At 42.3% G+C, this 27,728-nt stretch overlaps 1 protein-coding gene across 1 annotated transcript in view; it reads left to right on the plus strand.

Moving 5' to 3' along the window:
* Positions 1 to 2,751: 2,751 nt before the first annotated feature.
* LOC124616141 (E3 ubiquitin-protein ligase LNX-like) overlaps positions 2,752 to 27,728 on the plus strand; it is a 676,831-nt gene continuing 651,854 nt past the window's right edge. Inside the window, exon 1 of the mRNA XM_047144414.1 lies at positions 2,752 to 2,985. The gene's annotated coding sequence lies outside the window, so the exon portion shown is untranslated. The remainder of the gene's footprint in view (positions 2,986 to 27,728) is intronic.

Genomic DNA, 27,728 nt, shown 5'->3' on the forward strand with positions numbered 1-27,728 from the left:
AATGCAGAACTGAGCATAGATGTAACGAGAGCAGAATCCGCAAGCATAGGAAGAGGCGGGAAGTTCTGTCAGTACAGAAGCAGTTACAGCAGAAAGAATTGGTCGGAAGAGCTCGGTGACTTCAAACGTGGATTTGTCAGTGCAATGTTACCTGAGTAAAAAATCGATCAGGGACGTTTCAGCCATTCTACAGCTGCCCAAGTCGACTGTTGGGGACATGATTGAAGTGGAAGAGCGCACGGGCAATAACAACCAAACCTGGCAGATCTGACATACTGACGGGCAGTGATCGTCGAACATTTCGGAGGGTGGTTGAGAAAAATCGCATAAAATCAACAGAAGGAACCACTCGTAAGTTCCAGAATGATACCAGCAGCCCGACTAACACAGCGACTGTGCATAGGAGTTAAAAAGAATTATCGAGCTGATCCTTGTTGGCCATATATTTCTGTAATCGGCGCTAAGTAATACCTGATGTGATGTAAAGAGTAACGCCACTGGACAGCGAATGACTAGAAACTTGTAATTTGGAGTGGTAAATCAAGCTATACTCTATGGCAATCCGATGAAAGGTTTGGGGTTTGGCGGATGCCTGGAGTGCCAACCGTGGAAAACGAAGGCGGTGATTTTACAGTAGGGGAGTGCTTTCTGTGATTAGCATGTGGTTCCCTTGTTAGTCTCAAGAAAATATTAAGTGTGGAGGGGTACTAAATTTTTCAGCATTGTGTATTACGTGCAATAGAGGAACTGTTCGGAGGCGTTGGCTGATTGTATCAGTGTGACAAAATACACTTTCATAAAGTAGCGTCTGAGAGGCAATGTTTTATGGATAGTGGCATTCCTGAAATGGACTAGCCAGCCAACCCAAGGAAACGACTTTGGGATACGACAGAACGTCGAATTCACTCCACACTCCAGCGTCCACTACCTTCTCTGGTTTCGGATTTGAGGAAGATTGGTCTGCCATTCTTCTACGGACGTTCAGGCACTTCATTGAAAGTGTCCCCAATGAAGGCTGGATACACCCCGTGTTAACGTCCACTAATAGGTAACCGGGTACTTCTGAACAGATGGCACATGTGTAAATGTATACTTGTCGTCGTCTCCGTTTCCCCGCTATCCAACATCTGGTCGGCTTGGGGGTCAATGGTAATTCGCCTGAAGTACCATTTCATATATATAGGCTATTATTACGATGGGGTCGCCACTCCCAAAGGCATTGCACCCCCAACCCCCCCTGGAAAATAGTGTACCCCAGCTGTCTGCGTCTAGTGTAATCCATGGAAGTGTAAATGTATATTGATTTGCCAAAAGTTAAGGGATAGCGATAGGTACATATATGATGGCGGTAGTATCGCCTACACAAGGTATCAAAGGGCAGTGCCTTGGTAGAGCTGTAATTTGTACTCAGGTGATTCATGTGAAAAGGTTTCCAAAGTGATTCTGGCTGCACGACGGAAGTAACACACTTTGAACTCGGGATGGTAGTTGGAGCGAGACATAGGACATTAGATTTCCGAAATCGTTAGGGAATTCAATATTCCGAGATCCACAGTGTCAATAGTGTGCTCAAAATACCAAATTTCAGGTATTACCTCCCACCACGGACAACGCAGTGGCCGACGGCCTTCACTTAACGACCGAGAGCAGCGGCATTAGCACAGAGTTGTCAGTACTAACAGAGAAGCAACACTATATGGAATAACCAGAGAAATCAATGTGGGACGTACAACGAACGTATCCGTCAGGACAGTGTGGCGAAATTTGGCGTCAATGGGCTGTGGCAGCAGACGACCGACGCGTGCACCTTTGCTCTAACAGCACGATATCGCTTTCGGGGGCCCTCCTGAGCTCGAGGTCATATCAATTAGGCCCTAGGCGACTGGAAAACCGTAATGTGGACAGATGAGTCCCGATATCATTTGGTAAGAGCTGATGGTAGAATTTGAGTGTGGCGCAGACCCTACGAAGCGATGGACCGAGGTTATCAACAAGTCACTGTGCAAGCTGATAATGACTCTATTATTGTGTGGACTGTGTGTGTTCACATGGAATGGACTGAGTCCTCTGGCCCGACTGAACCGATTATTGTCTACAAATGGTTACGTTCGGCTGCTTGAAATCATCTGCAGCTTGCACTTGATGTTACCAAACAACGACGCAATTTTTATGGACGACAATGAGCCATGTCACTGGGCCACAATTGTTAGCAGTTGGTTGGAAGAACGTTCTGGACAATTCGAGCGAATGATTTGGACACCCTGATTGCCCGATATGAATTCCATCGAACATATATGTGACATTATCGAGAGGTCAATTCGTGCACAAAATCCTGCACCTGCAACGCTTTCGCAATTATGGTCGGTTATAGGGGCAGCATAGCTCAGTATTTCTGCAGGGGACTTCCAACGACTTGAGTCCTTGCCATGTCGAGTTGCCGCACTACTTCGGGCAAAAGGAGGTGTCCCATAACTTTTGCCACATCAGTAGATGTATGATGCGATCGATCTCAGTGGCAATCGATGTTTGTCGTTCTTTCGTACATACAAATACAGGGGGTGCGATTTATGGCGTCTTGGAATTCGTGGTGCAGCCCTCTCTGGCGATGCAGCGGTTGAGGCGCTAGCTGCTCCGTGTGCCAGCATCCCTGGTCCAGGAGCGGCGTAGGTGGAGGGGGTGTAGCGTGACGTCACGCGCGCGGCTCTCCTGCCGGCCGCGGCGGCCCGCGCCACAGTTGCGGCTGCACCGCCGGCGTCGCAGCATCGCGGACCCACATCGTGTCCGGCCCAGGGTTCGCTCTCTGCCGGCATTTCGCGCCCAAACGCGGCGTCGCGCAGCAAGTGGTCTCCCGGCTGTCCGTGGCTCCCCGCTGCTACCACCGTTTATACGTCTGTGAGAAGTGCTCTGTGGACGTGTAGTGACTGCAGATAAGAAGACAAAACCACTGTTGACGCTGCTTTGTTTGTTATGACGTCTGTCTGAAAGGTAAGTCCTTGAGCTTTGACTTTTGTTTGCATGCACCAGACGAAACTAAAAGCTTCCTCACCTCATCATCTGCTGTTGAGCCTAGTGAGAGCACGGGAAAAATTTATTGCCGAAAGTCGAAATTTAGTTTCATTTTTTCCTGCAACTGTCATGGACAAAAAAATAGCGGCCATGATCGACCACAGCCGAACATTCAATCAGTGTATTATACATTTACAATAACTTTGAATGGATAAAGTTAAATATATTTTAGATGTAATGCAGTCACAAACAATAGGCATTTCTAAAGAATTATTGTTATTTGTAGTATCAGAATGTGTACGCTGAAGCGGCATATGCCAAACTAAGTTCTCGCGGATGGGACGATGCTTTGCAATTCAGGACCCTTTTGTGCATTTTTCGCAGAGATATCAGAGATCAGCACATCAGCAGTGTAGAAAATAGGTACCGGGTTGGTGATTAGTGTAGCTGTGTATCCCATACACTTGCAAGCATTCACATGAAGTAAACATGTCTACAGAAAAACTTTGACAAAAGCAAAGAAAATAGATAACTTGGCTCTGAAAGAAACAGTGGGGAGAAAGTTGTGTGAGTTGGACTGTGTAAAATAGTTAACGAAAATGCTAGACGGAATAGGTGTCTAGAGACGAAATTAAAAGTAGAAGACGGAATGTAGTGAAGGATAGCATCAAATCAAAACCAATTCGAATGTATAATGAGGAGACCAAAAGAACTGGAGATGAGATGAGCAGACCTAGACCACGTTTTATTCTCAGCAACTCAGGAAAACTTGCAGCTCAAAGAAATTTCCTGTACTTGGTAGGAGACAATGGCAAAGTTTACCTTCTCTGCCTAAGTAAATTTATTGTGGACATGTTGGCTGTTGGCATTCGTCTCAGGACCACAGACCAACGTTTATTTAGCGTTTTTTTACCGACGTTTGACCAGAATCAGTACCTGGCATCGTCAACTATTCATCTTCAATGTGGTGGCCACGAAAGCCTGATCAGATTTAAATCTTTGGTATTTTGTTCCTGCTAATAATGGTATGCCGTTATACGGCCTTACTGAAGTAACTGTTCGACGCTTAGATCTACGTTTTCTCTGCTTACCTCGTCGTTGAGCTCCCTATACATAGCACCAACACCAGAACCACCAACAACACATTTGGGGGGCATTCGGATGTGACAGTGGACCGATGTCGGAGTTTTAAATTTTGTTAAAATTTCATTTCTGTTCTTAATTTCTAATATCGGAAGCTTACATCCACCCTGTTCTTTTACTACGAACTGAGTCGTCCTGATGGCTGCAATTTTAATGACAAACACGGCATTCAACCTTCAGTACTTGACAGACGATTTGCTGGAAGATGGTAGAACTTACTGCAGAACCGGTGGACCGCACAAAACTGCAGTCAAGCGTTCCATTTCAGTGAACTAGCTAGCTTTGTACGGCTTTGACTCAGTGGATACGCAGCGATCATAACTGTTATTGTTAAACAGAGTCAAATCCGGCCTTTATAAACCAATGGGATGAGATTGATCTACGACCTAACACTCAGACGCGGTTAAAAATAATTTTCTTCCACTACTCTTTCTAATATAACGTATGTAACTTAAAAATTTATCATTTTCATCATATTAGTCATGCGCAATCGTCTGCTTCTTAGTTCTCTGTTCCTGCAGAGACAAATTGTAAGAGAGATCAGTGATATCCATAAATTATCGAGCTATCTCACAAGTCCGCAGAATATAGCCTTCTTTTAGTATGAAGGAAGACTAGGCTTTAATTAGAGATTAATATCCCGTCGACGACAAGATCAATAGAGTCGGAGTACAAGCTCGGAATGGTCAAGGTTTTTAAATCCACTCCTTCCGAATGCAATTTCATTGTCGTAATCGATTATCAAACTAGTTCGGTCCTCCAAATAAATTTTCGTATCTCTCTCTTTCTCTCGCCGCTTCGTCACAAGCGAAGCGAGAGTGAGTAAGCACGAGAAGAACGCTGTTTCCGGAGATGAAGCATTGAGAAACAACGCAGTAAGGTTCTGTTCTCCTCACGGACGAACACAAAGCGCTAGTTTCTGAACGTTAACACACTAAATGTCTTGATTGTCTACAAGAGAAGTCACTCTAAAAAACACACTCCAGTCGTCACGACAATACTTCCATTACTAAATCTATTGCTTATGCTTAACTACTATATTCAGGACACTTATCACTCTCTGAAAGGTGATATGATAGTATGTGGGAAGAATGCGTACACGTGAAAGGACTTGTCACTGCAAGGAATGAGGTACTGTCGCCACCAGTGGAAATGGCACTCTGAGATTAAATAGAACTGTGCATACTGCACAAAATGTGGTCATCTTCATCAAGCGCATTTTTGAGACATCCAGGTAAACAGTATTTGATATTTCAGATGTTACTTTTGCAGACGAGCTCTTTGGACGAATAGTCGAGAGATGGATGCTTTCGTGAAACAGTCGTCTTCATTGTACGAGGAATGAATACAATCGCTGCAGACAACCACGAAACTCCTTGCTACATAATTACCGAGAAGAGTGTTTCCTCGACGCGGTATCCGTTGCCTGACAAGTTCCGTTTGCGGCAATAGTGTACGAGGTACTACGTCCACCACACGGGCCACACAACGGGGTCTATTGATGAGGCCTATGCTTTACAGTCAAGAAGAGTTCGCCCGAATATTCAGATGCTTTGTACATCGCCAAATACTCGTTTTCCATTTCTATATTTTTTTAAGTCGATCGACAGATAAATCCAACTACAAGTAATGGCATCATATGCTAACTCCTGAGATCAGTATGTTACATTATCGTTCAGTGTCGACCAATCCTCCTCCCCATTTCTCAAGATACTGAAATTACTTCTGTCCATTTCTTATCTACTTTTCTCGGTGAACGAGGATGATTCTGTTCTTCACGGCGTCATGAGATGTCTGTGACAGACAAAACTCTCACAGAAAACGGTGTATGGAGTTACTTTGAGCAGTGGAAGGATTGAATGCAAATGAGCATGGGATCAAATGGATACTGCTTCGGTCACCAGTAATTGAACATACATGGTTCAAATAGCTCTAAGCACTATGGGACTTAACATCTGAGGCCATCAGTCCCCTAGAACTTAGAACTACTTAAACCTAACTAACTTAAGGACATCACACACATCCATGCCCGAGGCAGGATTCGAACCTGCGACCGTAACAGCAGCGCGGTTCCGGACTGAAGCGCCGAGAACCGCTCGGTCACAGCGGCCGGCAACGTACTTGGTGTTCGGACTTGTAGAGGGGAGTGAGTACATAATATTTTGAATAGGAACCCATGTCAGGAAACACAGCGCTTCCGTTCTACGACGGTTTCTATTCAGATGTGTAACGCATTTACGTCTGCTGAGGGAAAGAGAAAAGTCTCAGAGCTGCTTGTCCTGGTATGCCGTAGGGAAGTCGGGATGCCGTAGGTACAACGTCGTATCAGCGTTGGTGGTCGCCACATCAAGCCGTTGTTGCAATGCATCACTACACTAAGCTGTGCCAATAGGCCCGTTATTTTTGTCTGACCTCCTGAGAAACAGATAGCTGGAGATTTCGTCTCTTACTTTTTCTAAATCTAATCTATCGCTATCACGTTGTAGGCCTAAATTATGTAATTGTTTCTTACCTTCACCAAAACGGTCTTCACTCTCCTTTCTTAATTTACTAACTGATTCGGCTATATGATCTACTGCTTTGTCGAGTTTATTATCTACATCATTTTTAGTCTCTTCAGTACCGACATCGAGTTCTTGTTTGACAGTAATCTTAAAATTAGAAGCTTTTGAATTGTTTGATTTATTTGAGTGCATATTATCCTTTTCCTCCCTAGAATCCTATTTGAGTGCATATTATCCGCCGGCCGCGGTGGTCTAGCGGTTCTAGGAGCTCAGTCCGGAACCGCGCGACTCCTACGGTCGCAGGTTCGAATCCTGCCTCGGACATGGGTGTTTGTGATGTCCTTAGGTTAGTTAGGTTTAAGTAGTTCTAAGTTCTAGGGGACTGATGACCACAGATGTTAAGTCCCATAGCGCTAAGAGCCATTTGAACCATTTGCATATTATCCTTTTCCTTCCTGGAAAGTTTCTCTAGTCGACTGTTCACAGCTTATCTCGGTTCCCTAACTTACGATTCCTGTCTTTGCTTCCTGAAGCTCGTTCTTAAACACCTCTTCCACCTTATAGGTTATAGCACTCTCCAGGGCAGCACTAAGATCGGTCAAAGCATTTTTAATCATATCATCCATAGCGCCACTTTGAGCGGTCAAAGTGTTTTTAATGCCAGCACTTTGATCGGTCAAAGCTTTTTAATCTTATCATCCATAGCGTCACTTTGAACGGCCATAACTCTTACCAGTTCTTCTGTAGACGACTCCGTGACGCTGCTAGGTTAGTGGTCAGTCAGGTGGCTCATCCACACCAGAACCGTAAGAAACTTCCCCTCGTTTTTTTCTTTATCCCCAGGGTGTCTTTTTCCTTTCTTGTGTTTTCGTCTTCTTACTTGTAGCTCGTCTTCGGTCTTCGTCTTCTTTCATGCCCCTTCTCTATTTCCGTCATCTCCTTTCTTCTTAGTTTCAAATTATAAGGCTGGTTCGTGAGCTAATTTCGTTTTCGCTTTAATATCGTGCCCGTATTTTCTTCGTTTCTAGTCCCCTCTGGCCACACTGTTATCACAGATCATCGTAAAGAATCCAGTACTCTTCAGGTCAGGTCTTGCAATCTCCACCACCACCTACGACGCGCGGATACCTGGACACGTACTGGACACAAAAATGTATCCACTGATCAGCCTGACCGTTCTATCAATTATATTGAATAGGCCGATATTTAATTTCGTTTCTTCCGAAGAATTATTCTCTGTATTTTGCAGGTTTTTATTTTCAAAATGAGCAAACGAGCGCTAACAGCTGTTACTTTCTCGTAAAGATTCGCATTGGAAATATCGATTTCAAGCTAATTTTCGTATTGGGATATATTGGAGTTAGTTACTGTTGTCAAGACAGTCAGAGATGCTCGCGCGTATTACTAAACAGTCCAGCGCGCAATAGGATTAAGCATATCTCAGATTCGCGTAGTGTCTAACTGTAAAAATATTTCACTTTTCGCTATTAAACTTCCAATAATCTTTAAAAACTGTCAAAAATTTTCAGATTAGCTTTAACTATTCCAATTGTTTAAAAAAAACCCAATCCCAATCATGATAACAAATTAATCACGTCTCAAAGCCAAAAAAGTAATACGATTTGCCAATGTTTCTTTGTTGCGCATTATTTAACCCTTCATCCCTCCTTTTTAGCTGACTGGGATACTGATTCAGTTTTGATAACCAACATCAAGCATGCATACTTCCAAAATAAATATCTTCCACATCAGGCTTTTTTCTTTTCGAATTGTGTTCTCCACTTTTTTACTGCTAATCTTCACAATACACATAGTACGGTATACATTTCCATCCAACGACTGACTTCAATGGAATGCAGACATGAACTGAACAAAATTACGTAGTAACAAGTTCTTTTTCGTATTAAGAATGTTATTCTTTATTCTGTGTCGAATCTGCTGGCCCAACGACGTTCTCTGGAATGGCATGGCTGTCGGCTCAAAGCGCACAGCGTTAACTACATGCTACTTCATGTATTATAGTATTCCTACCGCAAGATCATACATCGAACAGCGCTGTTGAAAGAAGGCAGTGCTGATCGGCAAAAAATGTGAGATATTCACTCATGACCATCAGCAAACTCAGTCTTCGAATACGACTAGTTCCGGCGAAAAATCACGTGAACAGAAAAATGCGTGTCCACTACCACTGTGTTGTTCGATTTTAACTAAGCGTGTCACAGCGTAAGTACACAAAAAAATGGTTCAAATGGCTCTGAGCACTATGGGACTTAACATCTGACGTCATCAAACCCCTAGAACTTAGAACTACTTAAACCCAGCTAACCTAAGGGCATCACACACATCCATGCCCGAGGCAGGATTTGAACCTGCGACCGTATCGGTCCCTCGGTTCCAGACTGTAGCGCCTAGAACCGCTCGGCCACCTCGGTCGGCCCGTAAGTACACAGTTCAATGACTAAAACAGTTACCCACCAATTAATCATTGCAAAACCTCCTTAGCAGTGAGAATAGTCTTGTGTTCTTTCTTTCGTCAAACATTTTACTTTTACTTTAACATAATTACAATATAGAAAATTCTGAAACGTTAGCACTCATAAAGAAGACTGCACGGAAGAGTTAAACCCTTTGTAATTTGACATTATGCACAATTTTACATAACTGAGCACTTTCAACGCACCACAGTGTCTCGCTGATCGGTGTACGATGTGCTGTCCTTAAAATACGCTCCAAAATGTCTATGATACATCCAATCTGCTGCATATTTCCTGTGAGGCGTTCAGTGGGAGAGTGTAAGAGACCGACTATGATTCCTCTCAAGATCGTACTGACAAAATGAGCGGTACTCATGTGATCGACGAAGACACCAGTACAGGTTTGCTTGACACAGAAATTTTCATATAATAAGCCCATGAGTAAAGTAGGTCCACGTGCGTACACTATCGTGGATACAGCAACACGTCTTACTGTTTATTAACGAAAAATCCCGAAGAATGGAAATGAAACTCCTTAAATATTGGGGTTTCGGTAAAATTGCTGGTGTTCTGAATCACTGCAAAGAACTTTGTCGTGTACTTTAAATTTATGGCAGATAAACTCCAGTTTCCTCAGGTGCGGGATATTCGCTTCACGTGAGTGGGGCGTTAACGGCATTTTGTTATGAATTTCCCACCATGAACGTAGTGTAATTCCCCACATGCGTTCCGCGCAACTTAGGTTATAAGCTGATGTTCTGGGAGGAAACAGCGACCGGTTGCTTGGTAACGTTTTTTAAACTTTTCATTTTCGCCTTAGTGAGTTTTCGAAACACTGCTCTCTTAGGCGTTTACGTACAATATTGTGTACAAAGTGCAGCTAGTTTCTGGGATTGTGGGGCTGGAGAAAATATTTGGATGTATGAAGGTTACGCCGAGTTATGGACATAAAACAGAAAACAGAAACGTCAGAAGGCCGGTTGTAGGTCATATAGTTCCAGAAAATAATTCCCAATATACTAGCATGGTAAACGGTACTTAGATTCATGTGATTTAATATTTTAGCGTAAAAATGTTAACTCCACCTTGTCCTATCTCGTTATTCTTAGAAATTAAACTGAATATTTGTAAGCTATATATTAAATGATATACTTTTAACAATGCGCTATTTTGCATATTTTTGATTCTTCAAAGTTTCATTCGACTTCCGGGATTATATGACAAAATATTGCTAATATAACGAAATATTTATTTACTTATTTGTTTAACCTGATCTGACTAGGGTTATCAGGCCCTCTCTAACACTGGACCAGGGTTTCATACATACAGTACCTTTCTTACATCAGAGTTACCTAAGAAATAACAGTTTTAATATGACAAGTAGTGTTAAAATGATGTGAGTGTCCGACGTGGCAGTGTGAGTAAATTATACTGCCTGTGAACTAATGAAGTTAGTACTGGCAGTACTTGAACTACTGCAGCTGCTGCCACTAATGGTGATAATCATCATCATTTTCTTTGGGCCTTTGTGTCACTTCAACGCGGGGTCGGCCTTGTAACTATGGACGTGGCGATGTTAGTGTGCCAGCCGATTGGCCGAGCGGCTCTAGGCGCTTCAGTCCGGAACCACGCTGCTGCTACAGTCGCAGGTTCGAATCCTTCCTTGTGCATGGATGTGTGTGATGTCCTTAGGTTAGTTAGGTTTATGTAGTTCTAAGTCTAGGGGACTGATGACCTCAGATGTTAAGTCCCATAGTGCTTAGAGCCATTTGAACCATTTGATGTTAGTGTCAGAGGGCGGCAGGATGCCCTTCCTGTCGCCAGCCCATACCCCCTGGGATGGAATTTGTGTATCCCAGCTGTCTGCATCTAGTGTAAGGCACTGAATAGTGCGAACTTGTTCAAATGTCTGTGAGTCGTGTAACTGAGGCAGGACATGGCGACTAGCCTGGTATTCACCTAGTGGGATGTGGAAAACCACCTAAAAACCACATCCGCCTTCGTCATTAATCCGCCAGTCGGATTTGATCCGGGGCCAACGTACCTACCTGAGTCCAGGAAGCAGCGCATTAGCGCCATCTGCTACCCTGGTGGGTCATTAATAGTGATTATTATTATTATTATATTGTCACAATAATGATAACTTTAATAACAATAACGGTAGTGACAGATATAAGAAGAATTTCTACGTGAACAAAGTAGATTTTTTTATGGTTTAACGAGTTTCGGGGAAATGAAATTTAAGGAGACTACATCGTCTAAGAATACTGGGGAATGGGGAAGACCGGGTTGCAAGACGCAGTGGTAGTCATTAAATACATAATGCTACAAAATATTGTTTACGAGTTTCGTTGATCTTATCCTTCGACTTCACTAATGGTTAACTGAGAGTGGCTAGTGGTGCAGATTAGAGACGGGAGATCCGGCCCTGAACTGATTCATAGAGTTGAATCTTTCAAAGGAGTGAACAATCAGTGATTCAGAAAAAAAGAACGGTAGCTCCAAACGTTATCCACAGCAGAGAGAGAGAGAGACGGAGCATATCAGCGGGGCCTCTGCTGGTCAGAGCACACCACAGAACACCAATATAGTAGAAGTGCAAAGACCACGTTATTATACGGAAACACAGAACGACACCAGCGCTACTTATGGCCTGGCTGTGAACTTCAATACGAAAAAATATGGCGCGGAAATCTCATGTTTATTTCTAAATACGCGCATAGTGCAGTAATAAAGATTTTTGAGATCTTGCAAAGTAATATATAAAAGAAATCTCAATCAAAAACAAACATTAACTACTCGTAGCTGCAGTTTACATTGCGAAAATTTTCGTAAATTACGAGTCACCTTTTGAGTGTGAAATTTTTTTGTAAAACTCAATATTGCGATTTTGGCCGTGTGGCCATTATCATGTGGAAATAAACGAGCTTTAGCACATGTCAGACTAAAAAATCATCTGACAATGCATGCATATATAAATGATTTTTACGTTTCCACATATCCTAAAGCACATTATGTCCACTCACATGATCGAAAGTGGAATAGTAGGTTACACAAATAAATAACTACACAGCTAAAGGATAACCAAGAGGTCATTTACAAAAAAAAATCTGTGCTACAAACCAAGGATGTACTGTAAAGTCTACACAATCTTATTTATTATTCTTTCTGTTGATTGTTATTTATGGATATTCAGTCATCCGAAATTGAACTTCTGCACAGTTCAAATAAATTAATGAAACACACAAAATACTACTTTACATCAACTGAAAAACAAATTGGGAGCAGAGTAGGTAGACACTCCATGAATGTAGCCAAAATGTTTTTGCCAATGAGACATACAAAGTAAATTAACTGCAACATATAACATTTTTTTTTCTTTTTTCCCCAACTTGGCTGTTATTTTGGCAACACCCATCATGTTTAAATAATGAAAGAAGACGCTGGTACAACATTTGTTTTTAACATTTTTATTTATTTACTTTCTCTTTGAAAACTTTGTTTGGTACACTACTGAAAATTAACACAAATTCCCCTTTACAGCACTTTATTCATTATACTTTTGGAGTCCAATCATCACATCTAGAAAGTGTTAAGTTATGTTCCTGCTGAATTACCAGATTTTGTCATAACAAATCAAAGGCATGATTTTGATACAAGAACATGTAATTCTCTGCTTTTAACACAACATTTGTATATGTATAGGGAGCTTACTCTCATTGTACACATAATAAACACTGAAATACAGTCTTTTAACATGATTTGAACTTCTTTTTAAGTTGTTGCATACACAATTTCCTCTTGTTTGTAAATTTCTTTTCTTTCACATACTTGTAGATTATAAATGGAATACTTGTCTTCAGAAGTCTCTCTTCAATGTCATGTTTATTACAAATTGTTGTATGAGACAGAACAAATGTTTTTTAAAAATTATCATGTAGTCTTGTTGTGTGACCATGACTATTTAGATACTCATATAGCTGATCATAGAGTGCCCTTAGGAAAATCATGACTATTTCACTTGCATATTTCAAATGAGAATGCTCCTCACTATTCTCTTTAAATGAGGTAAATAAATGATTTTCGGTCACAACAGAGGAGTAGAGACTGGTATTACATGTTTCACAATCATCTGGTACATCTATGGCTTTTAGCCTGCTCCATAGGCTAAGGATTGTTGATCTTCTACAGACTCTATGATACCATCTGAGTAAGAATAAATTTGCTCAGGTGTATCAGTGTCATTCATCTCACATTCACTTAAATGTTCACTCCTACCACTAGCTGCCAAAAAGTTACACAAACTGCTTAAGAGAGTGTAATCATCATTTTCACAGTTATTTACACTCATGGCTTTGAAAGGCAAAGTCATATGATTGACAACACAAGTCTTCAGAGCTTGTACAAACTGAAAACAAGTTGGGTTTGTATTAGCAATACCATGTTGTCTTATACAACAAAAGGAATTTTCTGAAGCATCTTGATTGAATGCCTTTAAATTTAAGTACTCAAAGCCAACCACTTTCAAGGTCTTCCACTAGAAAATAATAGACTTTAATGTAATCTGCCAACCTTTTATGAAGCTAAACATATTAGTCTTGTTTCTTCCTGTTTTTAAATCTATTATTTGCCAGCTGCCTATTTCCCTCAATATGCTATACCACATTTCTAAATGTGGCGAATTTTCTGATAAAGCACACCTAAATTGTTTTGCATCACTGGGATATTGCTCATTACTGTTGAGTGAATCAAAGAAATTATCTACCTTTTCCACAAACTCAGCTGTGTGTATAGCTTCAGATGGTAATGTGTGAGTAGAAACATACATTTCAATTGCAGCTGCAACCGTATGGCTCATTTGTGCAGCAGCAACTTTTACCTTAATTTTGACATGGGAATCAGAAAAGTTAAAGTGTTGTGCTTTTAATTTGGGTAGAGTTTTGAACCGTTTTTTTTTTATTCAAAAAGAACACTGTACTGATGTATTCAAACTTTGCTGCTTTGTGAGGTTCAAATTGAATTTTATTATCTATCAAAGCATTTCAAGTGTTTTTGAGCAGATGTGGTACATCATAAATGGTAACAATTGGTTGATTATTGACGACAAAATGAAATATACTGGGCTTCAACAAATTTGCTTCACACAGTTGCTTAAGGGCCTTTTGGTTTGTTGCATTCTGGTCACATACAGTACAAACCACTTTGAACCCAATATTCTGTAGTTCACTTATGATGTGAACAATGAGTGATTTCAAATGGGTGTAGTGGAAAGTGGTTGCGGTAAAGTAATATGCTAGAACTTGTTTCCAAGTTCTGTGAATGCCTTTCAGCATAAAAACCAATGCCTGACTAGCAGCTACAGGTGAACGTCCTGAATGACCCAAGTCCTGATACCCATAGATTAGCTGTTTGTGTGCATCATAATACATACCATCATCCAGATACATTTCATCACAAAGTAGAGCACAATACTTGTCATTTTCATGCATATTACTTACTTCCCTTGCTAAAAAGTTTGATAAAGCTGGATTAAGTCCTGTATCGAATGGTATGTGGGAAAGCACTTCCTTGAGCAGCCTGACAGATGGAAGGAAGAAGTATGTGGCTAAATATCTGTACAACCGGGGACTACGCTTATAAATAGATAAAGCAATTGCCTTATCTTGTATAGACCAGCGTACTGCTGTGGACTGCATATTGGCATTTCTTAACTGACTATTACTAAAAGTTTTAGTCACATCATTCAACTCTTCTTCAATTAACTGAAATTTCCTGTCATCTTACAACTCTTTTAGAATTTTCAATTTATTCCTCTCATTCTGTAGCTGTTTTTACAATTTACACACTCTGGAAACTGTAATTCTATGCAGTTTATACATTTTTTGTTTTCTTGGAGTTAAATCACGTTTAGGAACGCCAGATCCCATTACACCTGGACTACTTTCAACATCATAAACAGGTGAGGATAAAAAGCTGTACTCACCATGATCTGTGCTCTGTAAAGGGGGACTGCTTCGTTGTATTACTGTAGATTTTGCATTGTGACCTGTCTCGTGCACACTTATATTTGCACCTGATGTGATGAAACCGCCACCACCACCACCACCAGTGTAACACAGATGGGTGGGGGGAGGGTGATACAACACCAATTCCATATGCTTTGGTATAACACCAGGATTTAGCCTGTGTCTAGTAAAGTTCACAAAATCTGCTTCATAAAAATGATCCTCACACACATAATAATAACTACTGTTGACACCTTCATCTATATTACAGATCAATTTCCACTTCTTTAAAGTCTCACTTTTTGATGCAGCTGAAAATTTATAGAAGTGTTTATTCTTGTGTTTGGAATTTGTTTTTACATAATAACTACTCCTGCATCCGGGAAACTTGCACGAGCATTTAAATTTCAATCTCAAACTGGATTCTTCTCTTCTTGTATGATCCATCCTCATGTGTCTGAAATGCTATTCAAACCAAAAATTAGGAACGAGAAAAAAGATCAGGTATGGTTTACATTGAATAATGTTAAAGAAAACTCAGTGTGAAATTAATTTCCCTAACAAAAATCTTATTAGCTTATGTCTAAATGCAGCTATCCTGTAGTGAAGTATTGATAACTGTTACCATGGCTTGTAATCTGATGTGGTATTGCTACAAAATAGTGAAAAAACGAAACAAATTCTCATTTCTACTACGGATATGCACATCACTCTATATATAACTGTGTGAGCGTAGTTGCACTGTATTCTATATTCGACACTACTTCGTTAAACAGTACTATCAGGCAGTAGAAACACTGCTTATTGTACCATTTCAGTATATTTCAGCATCTAGATACCATGGTAGATACCAAATTCAACTGTACATTATCAGTAACAGTTACAGCTGTAAATCTGTATTACATTGTGTTGAGCATTGAAGTGTGAGAAGATTTCTACTGCATTGGATATTGCCACAATAATACGTGTAAATGTCCAACTGCTTGAAGGACCTGCTTTGTGTGACTTCCAAACAAATGTCTAATTATTTGAGAACACAACCTTTGTCGATACAACAGCAACAAACACTTTTTACCTGGATAAAGTGTTATGTACTGAACAGAATATTTGCTGTCGAAAACGGGAAATAGAACACACTCGAGGCATTATGAATCAATTGTAACGCGTCCAATATTTGGTGTGTAGTAAATGGCACAATAAATGGTACTTATTATGTCACTAAGAGTACTTCGTGGCAAAAAGGAAGATGAATCAAAGCCAGAATTATATTCAATTACAGGATTCGGAAAGTTGAATACCAACTATGTCAAAATCTGCTAGCATGGGATTCTCTATGAAATACAAGGAAATATGAACAGAAATAAGAAATATACTTACCCTTTAAGTAAACTGAGCAATGGAAATTGTATTTCTTTGCAGGAACAAAGATACAAGAGTCCACAGAACGTAATCTGATGATACAACCTCGTGTTCTATATGAAACAAAAGTAAAAAAGTAAATACTGAATCATCACACTATCAAATATTACGAATGCATTCAAAAATTAAGCAGAATAATAGCAACATACTTACACTGCAATTTAAACGAAAAATCACGATCACGTTGCTACAATACCAAAACAATTATGGAAGACTGCATCATTCAATAGGAACACGAGACTATAAATTGTTAAACTTGGCAGCGCTCCACGTGGCCTGGGACCAAACCAACGTCGTGTTACCGGAAATCCCTATATGAGTTTCACCCCCCTGGAGCACACTGCACACCACGCAACACAGCCAGCGCCGGCCTCTGCCCTGCTTCTGCCTTGGCTGCCTGCATTGTGCAGTGCCCCATTGGATTTTGTGTTTCACATATGCCGTGCAGTCTCTGTGCTTCCTCTGCCGCGTGCAGTGTCTGGAGCAGCTTAACTTAGCATCGCACTCCGTCAGCAATCGTTTCAGTCGCACGTCCTGCCCTCTGGGCGGTTGATGCGAGCAACAGGACAGAGAGCCTCCTAGCAGAGAACATAAGAACTACTTGCAATAACCTGCTCGCAAGAGAACGGACGATTTGCCTCGGAGCGGGTGACTGGTGGCCGTTCACCGCTCCCCCCACCCTCGGAACTCGCCCGCTCAACGCTCACCCCACCGTTCTCGACTCTAGCCAGAGCGTTGAGCAAAGCAACTCAGGTGTCACTCTGGTCTCTGCGGTCTTAGCTCACGCAGTAATGCAGCTCGCGGTTCGACCTGCTTGACTCAGCGCCTCTGCATCGGAGTTCGTCTCTACTGGATATTGTTCTTCGTAGTAATACCGCTATGTATATTACAGTATTATGTTATGTATACATCATTTGTTTTTATTTTATTTTTATTTGTTTAAACTAATCAGATTAGGTTCCTGACGACTCCTCTTACTATAGGATTTTTATTACGGACACTCGAATTTACGCTTTAATTATGAGCGAACCGATAAACGTATCGCAAAATGTGATACACCAATATTTTCCTTGTTTTATTCTGCATAAGGCTATATGCAGCACTTTAGCCTTATAGTTAAATTTATATATATATTTTTCTTATTCTGGTACGGATTTTGCGATTTTAGGTGTCTTCGGAAGGAAACATTCACTTTAAAAATATATGGCTTCCGATGTATTTGTACGAGGTTAATGAAATTTTAATACATTATAGCCAAATATATTGTTAATCTAAATCTCAAGTTACAACATTTTCTGATCACCCAGAAAACCACGATAGTGCAAAATAAATCAATAATCAAAAACTTTGTCATATCGTGGAAATTTCAATAAACAATACAAAATTCTTACTCAGTATCTGTGTTACTTCAAAATAGGATCAAATAAGATCAAAATACAGGTATAGTACTGGAATAAACCAAGTTTAAAGGGCAATGTGCCTTCCATTTGTTTTCTATTGTGAATGAATGGTGAGTCATGAAAAAGAGCTAGTTCATTTCAAGGAGTGAATAGTTCTGATCCGATCTCTGAAAAGAACAGTTTTGCCCATCTCTAGTGCAGATGCGAGGAGTGCCTTCTTCGTATCAGAACATATAGTACAAATATCTGTGGAATGAGCTTTCGGATGTGCAGAACATATGTTTTGTTGTCAACACCTTGGTCACGAGATCTTGGGACGCCGTAGGTTTGTCCTTCAAACGCCTTGTACATTTAGAATTTCATTACATCACTAGAATAGAATGATTATCTTCATAAGTGCCGTGAATAAATATTTGTACTTGACAATGGAAAACCGGTTTGAAGAGAAGTGAAGGAAACCAAGAAGTCGAAAACTTGAAGAGCTTCTTTGCGCAAGTATTACAGCTCAGATGCATGCATTTTTTGGTATCTCGGTCAGCCACCGCAATTTTTCGTTATTATACGGCACTTAATCGTGTTACCTAATCTCATGTTGTACATTTTTGCTGTAACAGTATTCCAAAACGACTTGACGCCAAGACCGTTCTTCTGAAAGTGTCCAAAAACAAATAAATTTGTCACATATTAGCGATTATACCACCTGCTGCATCGAGTTTTTCAAGTTTTTGTGACTTTATTTTCCTCTTTGTTGTAGGCCAGCGCACACTATTGCTTACTACTAATACTTTGACGTAGATATTTAGCACATTTGCTCCCACTTTATCCAGACTAAGTAAGACGAAATAAAAAATCCGATCGCTGGTTAAATGCACTACAAAGCCAGATGCATCCCAAATACTAAAAATATGACACATGCTCTCTCCTCTCGCCGCCCCATCCCCACACCTTTTAATACACAGCATATTGCATGAGCTTATTATATCGTTGCTCCTGTACCATTTATTTTAGCTCTTAATTGCCGGACCATTTAACAGCATCAAGTGAAGTGGACGACGATACGGACGGCATCTTACGTAACAATATTTTGTGTTAATCAAATCTAAAGACAATACATTGACAGTAAAATTCAACAAAGCAACAGGTTTTGTACTTTGGTTCTACTGTGTGTATGTGTGCGTGTGTGTTTGTGCCATATCTGACTTTTGTTCCTCATTATTATGATTCACAGTCATTTTGTTGATTTCTTATTGACTTACTTCTAAAGCAGAATATACAGCCTATATGTTAGGATGCCAGTGTTGTGATAAAAATAAAAAAGCAATTGTCCTGTAAGAGACTTATGTAGAAAATATATATAAGATGTTGTTGTTGTAGTCTTTAGTCCAATGACTGGTTTGATGCAGCTCTCTATGCTACTCTATCCACTGCAAGCTCTTCATCTCCGAGTACTTACTGCAACCTACATCCCTCTGAATCTGCTTACTGTATTCATCTCTTGGTCTCTCTCTACGATTTTTACCCCCTACGCTTTCCTCCAGTACTAAATTGGTGGTCCCTTATGCCTCAGAATGTGTCTTCCACCAATCGATCCGTTCTTTTGGTCAGGTTGTATCACAAATTTCTCTTCTCGCAAATTCTATTCAGTACGTCCTCATTATTTACATGATCTACCCATCTAATCTTCAGCATTCTTGTGTAGCACCACATTTCAAAAGCTTCTATTCTCTTCTTGTCTAAATTGTTTATCGTCCTTGTTTCACTTCCATACATGGGTACACTCCACACAAATATTTCCAGAAAGGACTTCCTGACACGTAAATCTATACTCGATGTTAACAGATTTCTCTTTTTCAGAAACGCTTTTCTTGCCATTGCCAGTCCACATTTTATATCCTCCCTACTTCGACAATCATCATCAGTTATTTTGCTTCCCAAATAACAATACTCATTTACTACTTTAAGTATATCATTACCTAATCTGATTCCCTCAGCATCACTTGATTTAATTCGACTACAGTATATGAGGTAAGTGCTGGAATTTCAGTTGCTGCAACATGTAATGTTATCCAGCTTTCGTATACTTCACATATCTTCATTTCACATTCCTGTTAGCGTACAATTAACGTCCAGTTAACTTTTAATTTTCTATACTCTAAAATGTCGGTCCTCTCTCTCTCTCTCTCTCTCTCTCTCTCTCTCTCGCTGTCTGTATCTCTGTCTCTTTCACACACACACACACACACACACACACACACACACACACAAACATTTCATGAACATTTTGCTTTTGAATAAGACACGAAACTGTTTCTTCGTGTTACATAGCACTACGTGGGATTTCAATCTGAAACAGACAAAGTGGCCACAAATTACGCAGCTACGAGTTATCAGAAATTTATACAGAGGAAAAAAGCCTAGCTTCTATGTCTTTTCTGAGGTTCAGCACTGTCAAAAGAAATGCCCATTTCTCGAGCAATTCACATTGCCGAATGAACTGACGGTAGAAATGCAACAAATACGAGTAACATACTGAAGAGCCAAAGAAATTGGTACACGTGCCTAACATCGTGTAGGGCCCCCTCGAGCACGCAGAAGAGACGCACACGACGTGGCATGGACTCAAGTGATGTCTGAAGTAGTGCTGGAGGGAAATGACACCATGGATGCTGCAGGGCTGTCCATAAATCGGTAAGAGTACGAGGGGGTGAAGATCTCTTCTGAACAGGACGTTCCAAGGCATCCCAGATACGCTCAATAATGTTCATTTCTGGGGAGTTAGGTGGCCAGTGGAAGTTTTTAAACTCAGAAGAGTGTTCCTGGAACAATTCATTAGCAATTTTGGACGTTTGGGGTTTCGCATTGTCCTGCTGGAATTGCCCAAATCCGTGGGAAAGCACACTGGACATAGATGGTTGCAGGTGATAAGACAGGATGCTTAAGTGCGTGTCACCTGTCAGTTCAAATCGCTCTGAGCACTATGGGACTTAACATTTGAGGTCATCAGTCCCCTAGAACTTAGAACTACTTGAACCTAACTAGCCTAAGGACATCACACACATCCATGTCCAAGGCAGGACTCGAACCTGCGACCGTAGCGGTCGCGCGGTTCCAGACTGAAGCGCGTCGAACCTCTCGGCCACACCGGCCGGCTCACCTGTCAGTGTCGTATCTAGATGTATCAGGGGCCGAAATCACTCCAACTAATTCAAATGGCTCTGAGCACTATGGGACTTAATTTCTGAGGTCATCAGTCCCCTAGAACTTAGAACTACTTAAACCTAACTAATCTAACGACATCACACACATCCATGCCCGAGGCAGGATTCAAACCTGCGGCCATAGCGGTCGCGCGGTTCCAGACTGTAGCGCCCAGAATCGCTCGGCCACCTCGGCCGGCATCACTCCAACTGCACATTCCCCACACCATTACAGAGCCTCCAACAGCTTGAATAGTTCCCTGCTGACGTGTTGGGTCCATGGGTTCATGAGGTTGTCTCCCCACCGGTACACGTCCATCCGCTCAGTACAATTTGAAACGAGACTCATCCGACAAGGCAACATGTTTCCAGCCATCAACAGTCCAATGCCGGTGTTGAGGAGCCCAGGCGAGGCGTAAAGCTTCGTGTCGTGCAGTCATCAAGGGTACGTGTGGGCCTTGGGCTCCGAAAGCCCATGTCGATAATTCGTGGAATGGTTCGCACGCTGACACTTGTTGATGGCCCAGCATTACAACCTGCAGCAATTTGCGGAAGGGTAGCGCTTCTGTCACGTTGAACGATTATCTTCAGTCGTTGTTGGTCCCATTCTATCAGGATCTTTTTCCGGCACCGTCGATGTCAGATTTGGTGTTTCACCGGATTTCTGACATTCACGTCACCCTCGTAAAATTCTCGTACGGGAAAATGCCCACGTCATCGCTAGCTCTGAGATAATGTGTCCCATCGCTCGTGCGCCGACTATGAAACCACGTTCAGACTCACTTATATCTTGATAAGCTGCCACTGTAGCAGCAGTAACCTATCTAACAACTGCGCCAGACACCTGTTGTTTTAAATTACTGGCCATTAAAGCGGTGGTCTAGCGGTTCTAGGCGCTCAGTCCGGAACCGCGGGACTGCTACGGTCGCAGGTTCGAATCCTGCCTCGGGCATGGATGTGTGTGATGTCCTTAGGTTAGTTAGGTTTAAGTAGTTCTAAGTTCTAGGGGACTGATGACCACAGATGTTAAGTCCCATAGTGCTCAGAGCCATTTGAACATTTGGCCATTAAAATTGCTACACCAAGAACAAATGCAGATGATAAACGGGTGTTCATTGGACAAATATAATATACTAGAACTGACATGTGATTACATTTTCACGCAATTTGGGTGCGTAGATCCTGAGAAATCAGTACCCAGAACAGCCACCTCTGGCCGTAATAACGGCCTTGGTACGCCTGGGAATTGAGTCAAACAGAGCTTGGATGGCGTGTACAGGTACAGCTGTCCATGCAGCTTCAACACGATATCACAGTTCATCAAGAGTAGTGACTGGCGTATTGTGACGAGCCACCATTGACCAGACGTTTTCAGTTGGTGAGAGATCTGGAGAATGTGCTGGCCAGGGCAGCAGTCGAACATTTTCTGTATGCAGGAAGGCCCGTACAGGGCCTGCAACATGGGTCGTGCATTATCCTGCTGAAATGTAGGGTTACGCAGGGATTGAATGAAGGGTAGAGCCACGGATCGTAACACATCTGAAATGTAACATCCACTGTTCAACGTGCAGTCAATGCGAACAAGAGGTGACCGAGACGTGCAACCAATGGCACCCCATATCATCACGCTGGGTGATACGCCAGTATGGCGATGACGAATACACGCTTCCAATGTGCGTTCACCGCGATGTCGCCAAACACGGATGCGACCATCATGATGCTGTAAACAGAACCTGGATTCATCTGAAAAAATGACGTTTTGCCATTCGTACACCCAGGTTCGTCGTTGAGTACACCATCGCAGGCGTTCCTGGTTGTGATGCAGCGTCAAGGGTAACCGCAGCCACGGTCTCCGAGCTGATAGTCCATGCTGCTGCAAACGTCGTCGAAGTGTTCGTCCAGGTGGTTGTTGTCTTGCAAACATCCCCATCTGTTGACTCAGGGATCGAGACGTGGCTGCACGATCCGTTACAGACATGCGGGTAAGATGCCTGTCATCTCGACTGCTAGTGATACGAGACCGTTGGGATCCAACACGTCGTTCCGTATTACCCTCCTGAACCCACCGATTCCACATTCTGCTAACGGTCATTGAATCTCGACCAACGCGAGCAGCAATGTCACGATACGATAAACCGCAATCGCGATAGGCTACAATGTGATCTTTATCAAAGTCGGAAACGTGATGGTACGCATTTCTCCTCCTTACACGAGGCATCACAACAACATTTCACCAGGCAACGCCGTTCAACTGCTGTTTGTGTATGAGAAATCGTTTGGAAACTTTCCTCATGTCAGCACGTTGTAGGTGCCGCCACCGGCCCCAACCTTGTGTGAATGCTCTGAAAAGCTAGTCATTTGTATATCACAGTATCTTCTTCCTGTCGGTTAAATTTCGCGTCTCTAGCACGTCAACTTCGTGGTGTAGAAATTTTAATGGCCAGTAGTGTACATAGACGTTACCGACCGCACCGGCGTATTCATCCAGTTTCATATGTCTGTATTTGAATACGCATGACTATATCAGTTTCTTTAAGGCTTAAGTTACAAGTTTCTAATTCAACAGAAAACATAAGCAAACGGCAGTATCCCGAAATCTCGTGACAATCCTAGTTTAATGTTGACAACATACCCAGAACGCAGTACTCACTCCAGATATATTTCTACTTCGTGGATCAGAAAGCAGACGGAAACAGTAGCGGCAGCGGCAATGGGCAGGTCGTATCCCGGGCGTTCCGTTGCGTGGCGTCGCGTTCCAGCGCAGCTGGAGTGGTGGGGGCCCAGGCTGCGGCGAGCACAGCCCCGGCCGGCCGGCCGCGAGCTGGCGGCATTCTTGTGGCGTGGCGCGCGTGCCGGCCGAGGCTGCCACTGGCGCCAAGGTTTACCGGCCGCGCTCGCGCTCTGCCGCGCTAGGCGGGCGCTGGCCGGCCCGCCAGCGCGATCCGTCATTACCAGACAACACTCTCATTGTCCGGCATTTGTTTCCGTACAGTCAACGCGGACTTGAACGAGCAGGGCTGCATCTATATCTATACTCCACAAACCACCTTAAGCCGTTACGCAAATTGAAGGTGGGGGAGGGAGAAAGGCCGGCCGGTGTGGCCGAGCGGTTCTAGGCGCTTCAGTCTGGAACCGCGCGACCGCTACGGTCGCAGGTTCGAATCCTGCCTCCGGCATGGATGTGTGTGATGTCCTTAGGTTAGTTAGGTTCTGCCCCTTGATCGACGTTAGCACTCGTGGTGTCACTCGCCTTCATAGATGGCAGTGGACGTTTGAAAATTCGTGACACTAGCTCAATGATCGTCAGTTGATTTAAATGTTATTCCCGGCTGACTCTTAATTCAATTACTGCTACGGGGGTGAGAAAAAAGAACACATCGTGGTGATACCAGCATTATGCGTGTTCAGATGTTCAAAATGGTTCAAATGGCTCTGAGCACTATGGGACTCAACTGCTGAGGTCATTAGTCCCCTAGAACTTAGAACTAGTTAAACCTAACTAACCTAAGGACATCACAAACATCCATGCCCGAGGCCGGATTCGAACCTGCGGCCGCAGCGGTCTTGCGGTTCCAGACTGCAGCGCCTTTAACCGCACGGCCACTTCGGCCGGAGTTCAGATGTTCGATTAATCTGAATGGTTTGCAATGTTCCAGCGATTCTATTCGAACTCTATGCTGATGTACCGACAAGGACCATTTTCGCACATAAACATGCAAGTACGTAATGGATGTTCAGTTTCTCAATATAGTTCGTCGTACTCACACATTATACATCCGCTGTAAGAACAATTTCATGCATTTACATTTTTGGTGTCCCACAATATTGGTTGGCTAAATATTATGACGATACGTTGTATACAGCTTCCATAGATTTTATCAAGCAGTCAAGACTACGTAATGAAGCCAAAATCGTGGATAACATTGAAATGTAGTTCGTTTATTAACCCATTTCTTTTCAGTAACTAAATATGAAATATGAATGGGGATTGGGGGTGATGATCCTATCCTTCTTTTCAGTATTAAAATGGTCTATATCGTGTTCTGAATAACGCGTGCCATATAATGTCCAATTATCGACACGACCCAGGCTCTCAATTCGGCACTTAAATGTCTATTCTTCGCTCTCGAAATATTCGATGTGATTGTCTTTCACACGCAGGGTACAATTTAACGTTGTATGCACTGTTTTTAGTATTTTAGGTCCCTCTTAATTAATATCTGGTAGTTAATAAGCGAACTATTTTTATGCTGGCGCGTTGTTTGTATCAGTTACCCCCGCAACCGTCCAAGGATAAGATTCTCTTAATGCTCCGCGCACACGCGTTTCACAGTTTCATAAAATGCAGAATTACGTAAACTGTAGCCTTCCGTTGCGTAAAACTTTCGTGGGTTCCACAACTATAATAGCTTCCCAAGAGTATTTTTACCAGCTAACATAATGTTCGAATTATGTTGTCTGAATCATTTTCACTTCACCCGACAATAAATGTCTCTGATCACTTCGTCACACGTAATGTATTTTAAACGATGTTGAAGAGTATTTAAATAATCTCCTTAACGAATTTCGCAGTCGCGTACCACTTTTTCATCGACTAGCCCAATCGCGATAACTGAAGGTAGAGAGCTCAATAATGTGTTACATGTTCTTTTATATGTATTAAAAAACAAACGCGCCCCTATATCTTTCTGTCCCGCTTGGTCTTTGCTACTTTGCTTTTTTATTACTTTTATTATATCGCTTCTTAGTAATACTGTGCATTTATTAAAGTTTCGTATTACTTTCCCCTTTTTAATTCTTCCAAAATAAAGTCTATTTATCCCCGATTTTAATTAATATGATCCTAATTGACACGCCTGCCCGCAAAGAACTGTTATAGTCCTTAGGTTAGTTAGGTTTAAGTAGTTCTAAGTTCCGCCGCGCGGGATTAGCCAAGCGGTCTGCGGCGCTGCAGTCATGGACTGTGCGGCTGGTCCCGGCGGAGGTTCGAGTCCTCCCTCGGGCATGGGTGTGTGCGTTTGTCCTTAGGATAATTTTGGTTAAGTAGTGTGTAAGCTTAGGGACTGATGACCTTAGTAGTTAAGTCCCATAAGATTTCACACACATTTGAACATTTTTGAATTGTAGGCGACTGATGACCTTAGATGTTAAGTCCCGTAGTGCTCAGAGCCATTTGATTTTTTTTTTTTTTTTTCGGCACGCTTATTGGTCGACCCACATTACCACCCAGCGCCACCTGTTCGCAGTCACCACCCGCGTTCTTCATGCTCTCTAGTTCGAGATTCCCGCACGAGGTCGAATATAATTGTGTATCTGTACTGAAGATGGTGAATCCATTGACCATCTACCCGAATCGTTATACAAATGCGTGGTGTCTGTTCCGGTCGCCAATGGTTCGCGGAAAGAACGACTGACGATAAGCCTGTGTGTGGGCTCTAATCTCGCTAATTCTGTCTTCACGGTCTTTTCGCGGGATACACATAGGAGCAAATAATACAGGATGGATCAAAAAGAATCATCTGATTTAAAAAAAGTCGTAACTATTATGTTAATTTGGTTGTATGCGTGAACAACGTACTGTTGGACAGAGCAAACTCTCGAATTTTACTTGGTTCCCGCTAGGTAGCAGCAGTGTGCACCCACTTCAGTTCTAGTAAAAATGGTGTCCAGAGAAAAGAAAGCGTTTTGTTTTCTACGTTTTGCGCAGTGCGGGTCAGTAATGACTGTTCAGCGTGACTTTCGTACTAGGTATGCTGTGGATCCTCCTACAGCACAGAGCATTAGACGATGGCACGAACAATTCCGAGAAACAGGTTGTTTATGTAAAGGCAAACTGCTGGGCCGTCCCCAAGTGTCTAACACAGACGTCGAATGCATCCGTCATAGTTTCACAAGCAGTCCGCAGAAATTCGTTCGCCGTGCAACTCGACAGCTCAACATGGCCCTGACGTGCTGTGAAAAATAGAAGGTAATCATGCGATCACGAACTACATAAAAGAGAATAATCGAAAAAGTTATCGAGATTAGTGCAAGCTATACTGAAGCGCCAAAGAAACAGGTGTAGCCAAGCGTATTCAAATACAGGGATATGTACAAAGACAGAATACGGTGCTGCGGTCAGCAACGCCTATATAAGACAGCAAGTGTCTGGCGCTGCTATTAGATCGGTTACTGCTCCTACAATGGCATCTTATCAAGATTTAAGTGAGTTTGAACGTGGTGTTATAGTCGGCGCACAAGTGATGGGAGACAGCATCTCTGAGGTAGCGATGAAGTGGAGATTTTCCTGTACAACCATTTCAAGAGTGTACCGTGAATATCAGAAGTCCGATAAAACATCAAATTTCCGACATCGCTGCTGCCGGAAAAAGATCCTGCAAGAACGGGACCAACGACGACTGAAGAAAATCGTTCAACGTGACAGAAGCGCTACCCTTCCGCAAATACCTGCAGAGGTAGATTTCAATGCTGGGCCATCAACAAGTGTCAGCGTGCGAAACAATCAATAAAACATCATCGACACGGGCCTTCGGAGCCAGAGATCCACTCGTGTACCCTTCCGCCGGCCACCAAACTCCCC

Source organism: Schistocerca americana, chromosome 5 (assembly GCF_021461395.2).
Source record: "Schistocerca americana isolate TAMUIC-IGC-003095 chromosome 5, iqSchAmer2.1, whole genome shotgun sequence".
Classification (NCBI taxonomy): domain Eukaryota; kingdom Metazoa; phylum Arthropoda; class Insecta; order Orthoptera; family Acrididae; genus Schistocerca; species Schistocerca americana.